This window comes from Chelon labrosus (assembly GCF_963514085.1).
Source record: "Chelon labrosus genome assembly, chromosome: 20".
Classification (NCBI taxonomy): domain Eukaryota; kingdom Metazoa; phylum Chordata; class Actinopteri; order Mugiliformes; family Mugilidae; genus Chelon; species Chelon labrosus.
In genome coordinates, this window is record NC_140353.1 from 14,510,311 (window position 1) to 14,525,504 (window position 15,194).

A 15,194-nucleotide genomic window follows, 5' to 3' on the forward strand; every position below is an offset into this window, starting at 1 on the left:
TAGATTACACACAGAAGAATTAAGCCCAATTTATTTGGATTCTGCTGGGGGGGGGGGGGAAATGATGGAAGAGGGACGGCGTTTGCAGGGACACAGCCTGTGGTTTCGACTCATGTAAAGCGCACTAAAAACAGCATTTATCAAAGGTTGTGATGTTCTGCCAAAACTAAAAGACTGATATACGGCCTCGGAACAGTGGACACATATCTTATTCAGAAGGAGCACTCTGTTCCACAGGCTCATAAAAATGTCTGGAGTTAATAATGTGCAAGCCCAGGCTCTGTCACTTTCACTGGGAGATGCATTAAGGTGCTGATGGACACTTTATGGGGGAAACATGGGGCTGCATTTATAAGACTGGGCGCCCGTGAAGCCGCGTCTCTCCCAGAGTCACCTTGTGTTCACATACACGAGGCGACGTGGCATAACGGCCCAGCCGTCTCCGTGATGGATACCACTCCCTCAGGAGACGAGTATATTAGAAGAGGGGGCGATGAGGGGGAAGCGGAACCTGTAACCGTTTATCCTTTTTTCTCTCCATCTTCCTCTTTCTCCATTTGCCTTTATAGCAGAAATTACAGAGGAATGTTTTCTAATAAAGATCTGTTTCAGAACGAGGGAAAAAACCCACGGACCGATTCAAATCCGCCAAACTGTGAGGCACAACCAGCAAAGCTCGGTGGTGCCACATTAAGGATAGTTTACGAGAGGACAGGATTTCTCCTCAGACCATGCTTTTGCCAGCCTTCTGTAGATGGACTGTGAATATTTATGTTTCTCACTGTGCTTCTTCTGCTCCATTTTCCATTCTAAATTTAGGCACTATGTCACAACATGGCAGATGCACTATTTGTCAAGCAGCTTTTCCTCCGAGTCTTCTAATTTCAAGAAACAAAGAGGCTGTCAAAGCTGTATATGCAGGTATGCATGTGCTATTAAGTGAGGGGAAAAAAGACAACGACGCTAAAGCTGATTACGTCTTTACGGTTTTGTATTGATTTTCCTCCACTTCTACTTGATATCGCAGCCAACTCCCACACCATGGACCTTCCCAAGGCCCATTAACCAGCTTTAATCATTTAAACACTTTTGGGAATTAATCAGCCTAATCCGATTGGCAGAGAAAGTATCAAACCACTTAATTTGATCTGGCCTAGACGGCTTTTGCAAAGAAAAGAGGGGGGAGGTTTAAGCAGCTTTTCCCACATGGCTGCTCCGTGTATTATTTCCTGTTTGATTAAACACTTTGGCAGCGTGTATGCCAATAGAGCACCTCCGACCCTTGAATCAGCTCACGGGACTGATATGGAGGGAAAATGCACCATTAAATTGAAATTACATATTGACACATTTGTGTATTTACAGCGCTTTTTTAGACCAAAAACAGTCGGGCGGTTATTATACGTAGTTACTTTCACCCTGTAAAGTATTTTCTGCCGCTAGTATTCATTGCAGACATCAGGTGCTCTGTGAGGAGCTCATCCATTTGGCCAAAGAGGTCAGTTTGCAGAGAACAGTGGGACTTCAGTTCCCGCAGCGCCAGGTTCAGGTGCAGGAGCAGGAGGACGCTCAGCATACTGAGAAAGGTTTTGGCAGGAATAGATGCTGGAGCTCCTTTCAAGACCTGGAGGCACACTGCAAGCCTCAGACTGAAAGCTCGCACCAGAACAGAAAGCCACGGCTGAATACCGGCTCACCTCCACCACTTGACTCAGGCTACAATGAGCTGGCCTGTTAGGAAAAGACAGTAAGCCTGCATAAATGCAAAGTAGTGATGAATAAGAGAGTGGGTGGGAGAATAAATAACAGATCCAGCTCACATTCAGACGGTGGCTATTTCTTTCAAAGGAGCGAAGCGAGCTTAAGAGAACTGTCTGTTTATCATAACGTGTTTCAATCAGACATCCACAGAATTCATTTCTCCACAGAATTAATTTCTGCGGCCTATATCACGGAACTTTGCTTCAGTTGTTTGTTAAGGTCTTAGTAAGTCCAGGCAGTGCAGAGCTTTAAGGGAAATGGATTTATTGGTATCTTACGTCTCGAGAAAATGAAAAGGAGCTTGACTCCTACAGTAGCCTGTCATAATGAAAAACATAATAGTCGGTGAATGCCAACATTATGAGAAGCAATTTCATTAAAGCGTTCGAAAGTTGCGCAGTATGTGACTTCTCAAGGTCCCTCTACAAATGTTCAATCAGAATATTAACAGTATGTGGCTGGAAGTTGGCCCACGTGTCTCTGTGCCAGTGCTGGGAGGATGGATGCGCCGGGAGTCCCCAAGGGACCAACGGAGGCTTTTGCCTTTGCAATTATCTAACGCGCAAATGCAATATGTGTCGAATTAGCTGAAAGCGCTCCATCAGGAGGGGAAAGGTCAGAGTTTGTCATCGGCAATTTCCAACAGAAAATACCACTTTCTGGCTCTGCCCTTCACCTGTAGGAGCACGTCCCTTTAGCGGTGCATGAAAAATGCAAAGCGTGCAAACTTGGGGGAGATACCGCTCTGGAGTCGCAGTTAACGTCAGTCATAGCTGGACTTCCTCCCACAGAAGGAAAGTGAACGAGGACAGTGGGGAGTTTCTCATCTTCACAGATCGCTGGCAGTGGTACTGTAGCCCACCGCTCCACTCCGTGGGGAGACTGTGTGCAGATTAATGGCATTCTCCGTGGCGAGATTTGAAAACTTCCATTAATGGAACACCAATGATAATTTATTTGGACAGCCGAGCTGCTTCTCTGTGAATAATGAAGTGGCCTCGGGATCATTAATATGATGGATTCCCTCTAATGTAGTGATGCTGTGCCAGAAGTCCTAGCGGTAAAAGAAAAGCAGAAATTACATAGCTGTTTTTGCATTATGGATTCCATGCTTTGGTACTGACACCGTCTCTCCCTTTAAAGGGATTTAAGTTTTTTTTAAGGAATAATACCTCAGAGGATTACCATTTTGAAACATTATCAGCCCTAATGAGCAACACACTGTTAATCCTGTGGAGTGGGTTTTCAGGTATGCCAGGAGATGAGTCAGCCAGGCATGACAGCGCGCTGTGTGACGTGCCAGAGATGTGGTTTTATTCACACTCTATCCCATCAGTCTTAAAAGAAGAACTACAAATTACATGTGTGCACAACCATGCGCATCCATCCCCGATGTGTCATGGGACCAGGCTGCATATGTCACCAAGAGTTTTCCACTTTAAGATTTTCCATTAAACCTATTAAAGCAGTGGATTTAACATTATGTCTTCAATATGCTTCAGAGCAAAACAGTGCTCAGATGAAGACAGATTTCCCCCGTCTGTCAGTCTTTGTGAGACCGCTGCTGCGGAAGGGTTATAAATAGGTAATCGTTTAGGAGCCGTTGCAGGTTAAGGGAAGGGAGCTCGCTGAGGGCCGGGGTGACTCATCGCCCTGTCTGCTTGCATCTTGTCAGTTACCTGGTGCTTGCACCTGTCACTGCACCCCCAGCCACCGCCTCTAAATCACCGACCCAAAAACAGGACCAGGAACCTGTTGGCGGGTTCATCACTGAAGCCTTTAAACAAACATGTATTAAAGGGGCTGTATTTTGTAATTACAGTGGATGAAATCATTCCGTGTGGTGTGAAACAACTTTATTGTTCTGGTTCACCCTCACCGCTTTTACAGAGTTGTATATGGCCACTGTAGGCAGCTATTTACAGCAGCAAAAGCTGTAAACCCCGGTTTGAACAATACCGGCACCAAACAGCACAGTTCTGGTTGGTCGATACAGTGAAGCATCTAGAGATGAAAAGACCTGAAAAGACATTTCTGCCAGGAGGTGGTGGAGACTAAAAAAGAGCAAAAAGGAGGGCGACTTAAACTCATGAGGTGAATGCAACAAATTATATGCGTTGTAAACTGTTAGGTTAGCTTCCAAGCCACATTGCAATGTCACAAAAATCCAATCCCTTAGTGAATTCACCATCTGTGCAAATAAGGAAGTCTCAGAAACACTTCATTGGTTCATTAGTTTCTGTCGTGCACAGAATCATTTGGTGCACTGCGAACAATAAAACAAAAATGCTGATGTAAAGATTGTCTTAGATTGCTTGGAAGTTTTCAGCCATCTAATGTGCCTCACAAAAACTGTAAAACTAATTGTTTCATTTCATTGAAGCCTGCATTATGCATGCACAGTAAAACTCCTCCCCTGCTCCCTCCCTTGATTTGAATCAATAGCCGAACATTCCCTAATGTTCCTCCTTAATGTTCCTCTCTCTGCGCTGTAATTTCAGGTGGGTTTATTATCTGAGCCCTGGCGGGCTGCTGTGGGTGCCCTTATTTAAAAAGCTATTTTCGGCGCATGCTGTCACACCGGCTGATGCTGTGACTAATAAACAATATAACCCTGGGATTCCTGTGGGTGTCAAAAGGTCAGGAGGAAGTGCTTGTTTGTGACTTCTGTCCTCCCTTTTATTTTCAAAAGCCTCTAATGGACCCACCGGAGATGTGTGTCTTGTTTCCCCAGTGAAGGACCGATGTGGACATAATTACAGCCTGTCACAAAATCTATGATGCTCTGCCACGCGATTGTTTTCTGTATCAGTGACATCTGAGAACTGCTCCATGGGATATTTGTTGACTCGGACAGCCTTTTAAGAGAATCGATGCTCACATGTGTAACCCAAGGGAGCGGAGAAATCATCGTGGTCCTCGGTGAAGGAAGATGAATTTCTGTAACTGCTCATCCATTGGAGCAGCCTGGTCCAAGGCTCTTTAAATGACCGGTTTCCTTCACTATATCACTTTGGTCATCAATCTCCAAACAGCCGTCTGCTGGAATAGAGTAATAGCTTGAAAAGCAAAGTAGCAGATGAGGACGTCGGTGATATTGTTAATCCCAAAATTGCGTTATGTCATGAAAGAAATATTCTCATGCTTTTTAATTAGGAGAGTAATAGTTAATCTAATGTAATGCCATGAAACAGGAAACAATATTAACATGACACTAAAGCATTTGTTGAAAAATGAGAAAATAAAATGCCTTTGTGACTGTTGAAAGCTCCTTCATGAGCTGATAGGACTATGGATGATACTCGACAACATGTCTGCGCCATAATTGACATTGCTTTCTCTTGTAAGGCTGAATAATAGATGCCTTGCGATGCATAATTCATTGAAATGCAGTATTTTTGGCTTTTCCTCCTCCTCTGTTCAAGGCCGGAGTTGTCACAGCCACTGTCTGTGTTGTTTATTCCCGTCATCGAGAGAAAGAGGTTATCCGCGGGATGCAATGAGAACATCACGACCACACTTGGAACAATCAGAACAAGCTGAACCACTGATGAAGTGTTTCTCAATTATTATTTTTTTTTCCCTCTTTGTCCAAATTCTCATCTGAACATAATAAATATAAGCTCGCACCCGCTGAACATATTTATTAAGGCTCATGGAAATCTAACTGTGATTCTAGAGATGCTGGACTCTAAAGTTAAGTCAGTTTAACACAGGGGACTGCTGGAAGTATACATATTTTATTGGCATATCCATATTTTATTGAAGCGCTCATTATGCTGAGTGATGGCTCGAGTGATGGAGATTTAATCAGGTCCTCTTTAATCTCTCATTCATTTCGTAATGACCTATTTTTCTCTTGACATTGAGCCAGAGGTGGGTGCGCCGTTCCACTGTGGCAATGCGAACTGTTCAGAGAGAAAGTCTCACGTAAATGTCCGCTTGGTCGAGCGAGCAATAAAAACATATATGGATGTGTTTATTGCTGGCTGGAAAAGCCAAAGACTTCCCTTTCGTTTCAAGGACTGCACCTAAATAGAGATGACTGGCTGCCTTGGTGCAGGAGGGCAGGCTTTCTTAGTTTTCATTTGCTCAATCAGTGACGTATTGCTGGTTAAAACTGTTCAGTAAACCATCTGTTTTGTGCTTTTTCAATTACACACCACACAGCTTGCATACTTTAGCTGCTTTAATATTCAAGCTTATGTTCCACTGGAGCGTATTTGAGCTAAGGACAGCTAATGGCGGCATGCTAACATGCCACATTTTAGCAGTTGTGATGTCTTACTATGTTCACTATCTCTGTGAGCTGTCCTGTGTGTTTAGTGCTTCTTGCTTGCATGATAGCATGCTAGCTAGCATGCAAACAAGCAGTTCTAAACGCACAGGACAGCCGAGGCTCGTGGGAATGTGTTTAAGTGCACGTCAAGCACTATGGTGAATTATTGCAATTCATCTTTGCTTGCACAAATCTTTGTGCCAGTTTATCTAGTAAAGTTTTCCCAAGAGGGGAAAACGGTGACCTCCGTTGCACCTAAGGTCACGGGATCAATGACGATATTAGGAATCATCCTCTGGGTAGACCTGGATGTTGGTATTAAATATCATGGCAATACATTTTAGGATATTTAGCCTACACCAAAGCGGTGGACTTAAAAATTAAGTAGTTGGCAAAATCAGTCAAAATGTGTAAACCTCCACTTCATCCCTTTCGCAATCCGGTAATCTTCCCGACTGACTTGTACAGCCAACATAACATGGCCTGGTGTTGTGTTTACACTGCATGTGCTGTAAAGCGATTAGCCAGAGTTAAACATTACGCAACCGAAAGCCATCAGCGTGACAAATTGAGTGGCTTCCTCCTACAAAGTGTGTGTTTCTGTGGTACTCTATATAAGGGATGATAGTTTCTTAAAATAGGTTGACAAAGTGACACCCCAGGTAACCATGGTTACCAAGTGCAGGAAAAGGAAAAGAGAGAGAGAGAGAGAGAGGGTGAACCTGTCGAGGAAACACTTGGGTTATTTGGGTTAGTTCAGCTAATTCACAGGAGACGCCTCTATTCTTATCCCTGGGTATTTTTATACATTTCCTATATTCCATCATCATGGTGTATGTGTGTGTGTGTGTGTGCTTAGATTAAAGTTGGGGCCAATAAACCGTTGCAGATTGTTATGGCAGAGAGTGTTAATATTAAAGTTAAAGCTACTAAAGATTTCTCTTACTGCAGGTTTGCTCGCCAAGTTGTGCCGGTATGCGAGAGACAGGAAGTCACAGAGGTCGACGTGCACTCGAGGCGCACACTTTCCTTGGCAGTGATTGGCTTTTTTGACCAACTGTCGTTTGCTTTGGCAAAAAAAAAAAAAAGGAGATATGATAATTCTGTCTGTGGCTTTTAACAAATAGATGGGACTAATATTATATTTTGCAGGATGTCTTGAAAATGGTGCTGTCCATGTGTGATTACACCGCCATCCAAGCAACGACTGATCTGAAAACAAGAATGTGAGATGACAAAAACATTTAGAAAAATCTACATACATTAGATATGTTTTTTTGGACATCTCCTAAAGGAATTCTGTATAAACAGCAGAATCTTGATAGATCTTGGTATTTTGTAAAGAGTAATATCAACATAGTTTTACATTTGGTATTTCGATGTACTGTATTTAATGATGTACATTGTACATTTTTAAAAGTGACAAGCCAGTGGTGTCTTCAAGGTCACCAAGCAGTGGCTGCTTGGTGACCTTGTTTTTGCTCATTATTTCTGTTGTTTCTTCTCTCCTGGTCCACCTCCCACTTCAGTTTCCAGCAGGAACTCTTTAAAGTAATTGCAACACAAGTCCACGGTATAACATCCTAAATATAGTAATATTATAATAATATGGTATATGCTAATACTGTGTAGCATGCCGGAGAAATTTCATCAAGCCACAACAAAAGTACTAAAGGTTGGTAGATACAAGTGAGGAATAACTCTACTGCTGGCCACGTGTACCTACATGCACTAACTTTAGGCATCAAAACACCCAAAACTTTGGAATATGTCCCTGAGTTTTTGCAACCGTTCACTGGTTCCCCAAGGACTTGAGAGTTTGAGGTTTTCTGACATGCCAGGAGAGACGGTTCCTGGCAATATGATGTATAAACGAAGAGCTCTGGCAGCACAGGGTCTGAGCTGTCTGCTCACATTATGAGCAGACAGCTCCTCTCATGCAGCTGACGAGGTATGGGGTAGGTCATGAGTCATATTTCTGGACCTTGCGGGTCGACCGAAAGAGTAGACCTTGGTAACCGTGCTTATTAAATTGCAGCAGAATACAAAATACGTGACAGACCACCAGTGCAGGTAGGCCTCTGTATTTTCTGCTGAACCTATTTTAATCATAAAGGAAAAGATGACTCTGAAGGATGTGACAATGCTAATGGTCACTCCCTGGGGACACCTGCAGGGAGAACTGCATCACATCGCATTAGTCCGAACAGTTGGTTGCTCCCTTGTGGGCTGGCTGCTCGCAGATGGTGGAGAGTTGTGTGTGATGTGTTTAACTTTTCTCAAGTTGACCCAAATTAACTTGTGCTCATTGCACCGCTGACTCCAGAGATCAGCTAAGCGATCCTTGAAGAAAAACAGGAGCCATGCAGTGTGGTACTGCAGATATAATCTCTCAGAGTATTACCAGTGACTGTTTTGACATGTGCACCGGTATCCCTGTTTTGATGCTCATCCCAGTTTTGGTCCTATTACACCGATCAGGCATAACATTATGACCACTGACAGAAGAAGTAAATAACTTTGACCATCTTGTGACAATAAAATGTTCTGCTGGGAAACTTTTGGACCTGGCATTTTTCGTGTGGATGTTACTTAGACATGTACCACCCATCTAGACCAGACCAGGCACCCCCACCCCATAGCAATGACACTCCTTGATGGCAGCAGCCATCCCCAGCAGGATGCAACCTGACACAGGCACACACACAAAAAACAGTTTAGGAACAACTCATAAAAACAGGAAAAACAGCACAAGGTGTTGACCTGGCCTCCAAATTCACTAGATCCAAAACTGATCAAGTATCTGTGGGATGATCCACAGATGCCCCTCCCCTCAACCCATAGGACCCAAAGGACCCCACTAACAACATTCTGTTGCCAGACACCACAGGACACCCTCAGAAGGCCCATGTCCATTCTCTGATGAGTCACAACTGTTTGGAGGCACAAGGGAGACCTACACAATATTAGGAAGGTAGTCATAATATGATATGACTGATTGGTGCATACGTACTAACAATAGCTTAGCAACGCCAACACCGCAAACCACATTCGGTAGGCAGATCAGATCCAGATCAGATTCACTTCTTTGGTTTTGATGTTTGGTGACGAAATAACCTTTTTTTTTTTTTACTTAAAAACTTTCCCCACGCCAGTGGCCTGATAAGTGGTGGCAGCGGTTTGCACCGTTGCCTCACATCAAAGACGATTCTGGGCCTTTGTGTGGGTACTTGCTATGTGCCTGTGAGTTTTTTTTTTGTTTTTTTTTGTTTTTTTCTGCTGCTGCTCTGCCTGCATGCATGTTAGCTAATTGGTGGTTCTAAATTGGCTGCGCTTGAGAGTGTGAGTGGTTGTTTGTCTCTCTGTGTTCGCCATGTGATGCCCTGCCTCTTGCCCAGTGCCAGCTGGGGAAAGCATCCAGCCCGCCTGTGACCTTTCCACAGGATAAGAGGTTATAGATAATGCATGGATGGAGCCTGATAACGAAACTGCCGACAATTCATCACCCAAAGACCACACTCTTGTGTCTTCATATCTCCAGAAGTGAGTGATAGCTGCTGTTGTTTGTGTGTCCGTTATGTGACTTCGCTGAAGCCGCACTGCCTCAGGTAGTCGGCAGCAGTCATAGACCAGGATAAATGCGACGGTATCTCAAATGTGTCTCCCACAACCAGCCACTGGGCTTATGCAGGTTTGTGAGATAGAGATAGAGGTTTGCATGAAAAAGAAGATACTTAAAACACATGATCATGACTATGAGGTTATGTAAACGCACCTAGGGATTGTTTGGTAGAAATTAATTTATCTACGACACTTAAGGACATGCTAAACAATGAGCTTGACAATACCTAAAGGGAATGTTTCTTCAATGCATTTTGTCAATACATACCCACACACAATGAATGAATCACTCTTTAGTTCTTTGAAATCACCACAGACCCTCTTTCTACCCTTTGTGCTGTTTCAAGGCCACAGAATAAAACAAAAGCAGCTTTTTTTTCTTGCTGAATTACAATTATGAGTTTATTTCATCCTGAAGTGACAACACAGCTTCTCCTTTCCACTTTTTCCTACAGAGTTTCTGACCTTCAAAGAGAATATAGAGAAGACATGAGGAAGTAGCGACAGAACCATCTCTACTCCTGACCTTTAAGAGATGTATTGCCTTTGAGCAGTAAGTGATATCAATGGTTTTGTGCCTTTATGATGTGCGAGGGACTTATGTCACTGTATCCTCGGGGCCTTTGAGGCGAACTGTGCTGTGTGCTTGTCCTCATGCGCGCTGGAGAAAGCAACAGAGGGTGGTCGACTAGCAGCGACCAACGGGCTCCTTAACAACCTGCTGGCCTTCATTAAGGTCCTGTGGCTATTTCAGCCAGCCGTGATGAAGAGGTGTGTGCGACTGACGGTGTGAGTAAACGGACAGCCTCACACTCTCTCTGTGTTGTCGCTGCAGCAACAAACAACTTACAATTTGCATTCCTGTGGCACAGTGAAGCTCCATTTAACAAATGGCCGCATCTCTTGCGAAGCGATGTGTGTTTCTAAAGCAGCCTTGCCTGAAATCTGAAACTAATTTGGTTTGATTATACATGTGCCAATGTGAATATCACGGGTTCAGTGAGGTTCCAGGGTTGAAATGTTAAATCAAAAGCCTGAAAATATCGCCTTCCCCCAAACTAGTATCTAATTAGAGAATTAATCAATCAGGGGAAAGCAGCAGAACATGATATGCAGCCTGCTGCCAGTGTGTATCCTTTCTCCAACAGCTGAATCCAATTTGTATTTTCACTTCTTAAAGGGATGCATTCAATGGGCATGGAGCGGTTATTGCAAATGATTCATTTTATGTGCAATCAAACTGTGCCGGATGTATTAATGTAAAAAAAAACAAAAACAGTGCTCCAGTTATTAAATTTGTTCCTCTGGTTTTTATTTTATGTCTACATCTATGAAATTTGCAATGAATCTGCTCCGCCCGGAATGCACATATTGGCACAAACTATGATTGTTTGGAGATGCACTGTGCAAACACACTGTATATGAGCTGGAATATGCAAACAGGGCGCAGCAGATGTAGAGGTCTTGCCTCGAGGAAAAACAATATAGTCCTGCCAGTGCAAGAAGAATATGAAAAGAGAAATTAATTTGAAGTTAATGGTCTCTGTGTTATTGGGAGTGTGTGACTGCAATAATGGCACTCAGTGAGATTACATATAACTAATGCAAAGTCACCAAAGACATCGTCGTGTACAATTATAGCCATGCCAGAGCTGTGGGATGGCAATGCCGATTTGTCGGTCGGCATTGGAGGTTTCTCCATTGGGGCGATCGGGCAATGAATCAGCAAAGAGAGAAAGAACGGGTTTAGTTTGGCCAGCTGTCAGTGACTGTCACTGTTGTGGACACTTTGTCCTCTTGCGTCTGAATGTGGAGTGATCTCGGGCTGCAAATCACCCATATCACTCTGACAGACACTCATACCTAATTTCTTCTTTTTCAAACTGTTGCACCGTTGCAGTGCAATTTCATGGTTCCTTGGAGGGCTTGCTCTAATGTGTTTTTGTCATAAATAACCTCCTTTGTCTTGATCGCTGGGCTCGCCAGTTAACTAGCCATCAAGATGTTCCTGCGTAATGCAAAGGGCGAGTCTGAATGCACTGCCAGACGGAGCCAGTCAGGAACATTCCTCATTTCAGTGAGAGGGCCATTGATTATTTTGCTGCTTTGAAAGGGGGACGACGGTGATTCAGTATAATGTAATTTGAATTGTGAGTTATCTAATTGCACGTATTGTGTAATAAATGCAGTGGCTGAATAGCAAATGTTGCAATGCACTGTGCGTCACCAACCCCACAGCCGTATGTTTCACCAAAAATGAAATGTATGTGACGCTCTGAGTCTGATGATTGTGATTATTTTTCAGTAATAGAAAAGTAGTTTTCCTTAGGTTAGAAGCTGCTGAACTGATAAGTGGCAGCCATCTAGTGGTGACTGGTGGTATTACTACTTGAAATGAACAGCAAACAACAATCAGACCTTGCATTAACATCTGACCTGGGTAATCTAATTGTAAGTGGACATTAAAACCTGTCTCCATATGTGTCCCCATCCAGCATTTGAGACCCAATCTCAGTTCTATGCTCTTTATGCAAATAAACACTGGGATCTATTGCGGTGCAGTAGAATATTATTACAGTGGCAATTCATTAGAGACAGCAGCTGCTGCGTGTGTCATAACTTGGGGAGATGACACATGTTTTGGGACAAGCAGTTCCAAGTGTCTCTCACTCACTTTAAGCGCACGCGTCATTTGTTTATTAATCTCCATGTTACTCCATGTAATGTTAGTTATTTTAGGGACCTTCACAAAACTCAGATCGTAACTCAGATCATTAAAACTTCCATATTCATCATCATTTCACTGTGCTGTTTCAAGCAGTCACAGAAAAATCTGGAAATTAAGGTAAATAAAGACACCGGTCATTAGCAAATATGTAATTTAACTCCACACGGCTCCTGACTCATCAGCTTAATCACATCAATAATTAACCACCTTAGCCAACACCGTTAGCAATTGCTATTAAGCTTACTTGCTAAACTACAGATAATTAACAACATAAACATGTTAGCATGCTAACATTAGCTAACTGTCCCTGAATACAGGCTCACAGAGCTGCTAGCGTGGCTATTCTCTTACTGTGTTAAGTTTTCTGCACGTGTCTTAATACAAGTAAAAATATCTGGACTTAAATTGTTTTTGAATATCACTCCAACGTGTAAAAGCTGTATTATTGTATGTATTATTAATGCATATGAAAAACAATGGGAAGGATATGTATAAGTGGATTCCCTTTTAAGAATTCTGCCAAATACAGCCTGTTCATAATATCAAAACAAAGTGGTACAGTCTTATTTCAGTGATCTGTACTGCATGTTCTGTTTTTGTATTAATAAGCAGCAGCTGTGGTTCCTGTTAAGCGGATGGGGGCACTGCTCTGTGAAAACAGAAGGAAATGTTGAATTTTGTGGGTTCAGAGACAGACGACTGCTTGATTTGCTCTATGTTACTCACCTTCGCAAGGGATTCTCACTGGGGGAAACGCACTCTCCTCCTCGCTCTGTACCTGCTCCCTTGCTGCAGCCATGCTCTGCTTCATTTTCCTTGATCTTAGCACTGGGTTGTATTTGAGGGTCCTGCTGACTGGGAAGGCGTTCTGGTTGCACCAGCACTGCAGCACTTTTTTCTTTCTTTCTTTCAGCTCGCTCCTATCAGTGTTTTCCTCTCTTTTATATCGCCATTAAATCTGCCTCTTCTGTTTGCAGTATTGGCTCTGCTTGACACGATATTGCGATTTGCAGCGCGGTATGAAATATGCTAACAATCTGCTCTTCAGTTCCACTCAGTGCGGGCCATTATGAAGCATTTATTTCAATGCTTTAGAGCTGCTTTATTTTTAGTTTATTCATTCAACACTTTCCACTGAAGCACACCTTCAGGAGCAATAACAGGGAACAGAAAATCTATCATATATCATTCTGACAGCTGCACTGGTGAACTGTGTATTAACATAAATCTCACATTACCTAAACAACATGTAACTCCAAGCCGTGTCTTGTTTCTCTTGTTCTTGTAATGTGCGTTATTGATAACGTGACTAACAAGTTGCAGGGATGCACTGAACGCACAAAACCGCCGAAACCAAGGACGCGTTTGTGGCTTTTAAATGCATCATTCTGTTTGTGTGCTTCTTTGCTTCCTGCCAAAAATATATGCGAGAGCCGAAGCATTGTCTGGTATGCCAGCAAGATGAATAATATGAAGCCACTTCACTGGATATTTGCAGGATATGAATTTCTGCACCCATAGATTGCTTTATGTGTGCGTGCACGACTTTATTATGTGGAGCTAGAAAGGTAAACTGATGTTTCATTGTGGGTGCTTGCACAGCCAACACTGTAGCCCACACATTCATTACCCATGTATTAGCTTCAGACTTCGCCTCTTCTCTTTCACTATCCAACATTCGCCCGGGCCCTGATAAGTGGATTAGTTTGTATTATGAAGCTGAGTCTACGTGATTGTTAAAGGCCAAAATGTGACAATGTGGCTGAGCAGTGGTGCTTTCCCCTTCTCTTGTTACACTCCTCCGCTATCATCAAGGTTAATTAAAAAAATTCACCACAGCTTCCATTTTCGAGCCTCCTCCGGAAGGTTTCGGCGCGTCTTTCTCCCTTTTTCTGTCCCGCACCTTCTGCACAGTTTCTCTCTCTGCCTCTTCCACGAGCGTCCTTTGGCCATCATTAGAACTTAATGAACTCAAGTTTAATAATCAAGGGAATTAGTGGAGTTGAGTTCGGCTGTGGTATCCTACAGGCACCGCGTCGGTGGCTCTGCTGTGTTGTGCTCTCATTGTGTTCTCTGTGTCCCACTCCTGCTATCACGGGGACGTAATGGGTTGTTCCACATCTTCTTCTAATTAGTTTTGGAGTGTGTTCATTAGACTTAGCAGATTTAGTTAACTTATGGGCATCTCACAATGGCCCAGTTCCCCCAAGTGCACTGATGTCTGGGTGATAAATCATCTCTGTCTGCCTGCTGTAATTAGGCTGACTTTTGAAGTGCTATATTTTGCTCCCAATGTATGGAGTTGTGCTCTGTATCATTTAGCCTACATATGTGTGCCTGGTAATCTCCTTCAGGCTTAAATGCACTTCAATTAATTATGTTTACATTCTCTATTGGCTTTCGAAATGGATTCTGGTTCTGGTGTGATATATTTATCTTTATGATGACTACTTTAGCATGTCAGGGTAAATGAATTTCTCTTCTCCAGCCTGTGTAACAGCCTAGATGGGGGGGAAAAAAGTGCCTTTGCGAGGGCATCTTTCCCCCTGAGTTTAACACATGTTCCTTCCGTCACTTTCTCTCAGCCAGGCATGATATTGGAAATTATCCAGCATTAGCGTGCGTGCAGCCTGGAAGACTTGGGGTGTTACTACCCAGCAGCTGGGTGTCACATTCAAATAAAAGTAAATTAGCTGTCAGCGGCGTTAGGCTTGGGAGCTGCTGCCGCCTTGCCTCAGAGACTGTCCTTTTTTCACAGGCTCTCTTTGCCCGCTGTCAAGCCATTGCAAGGCAACAAGTCGTTAC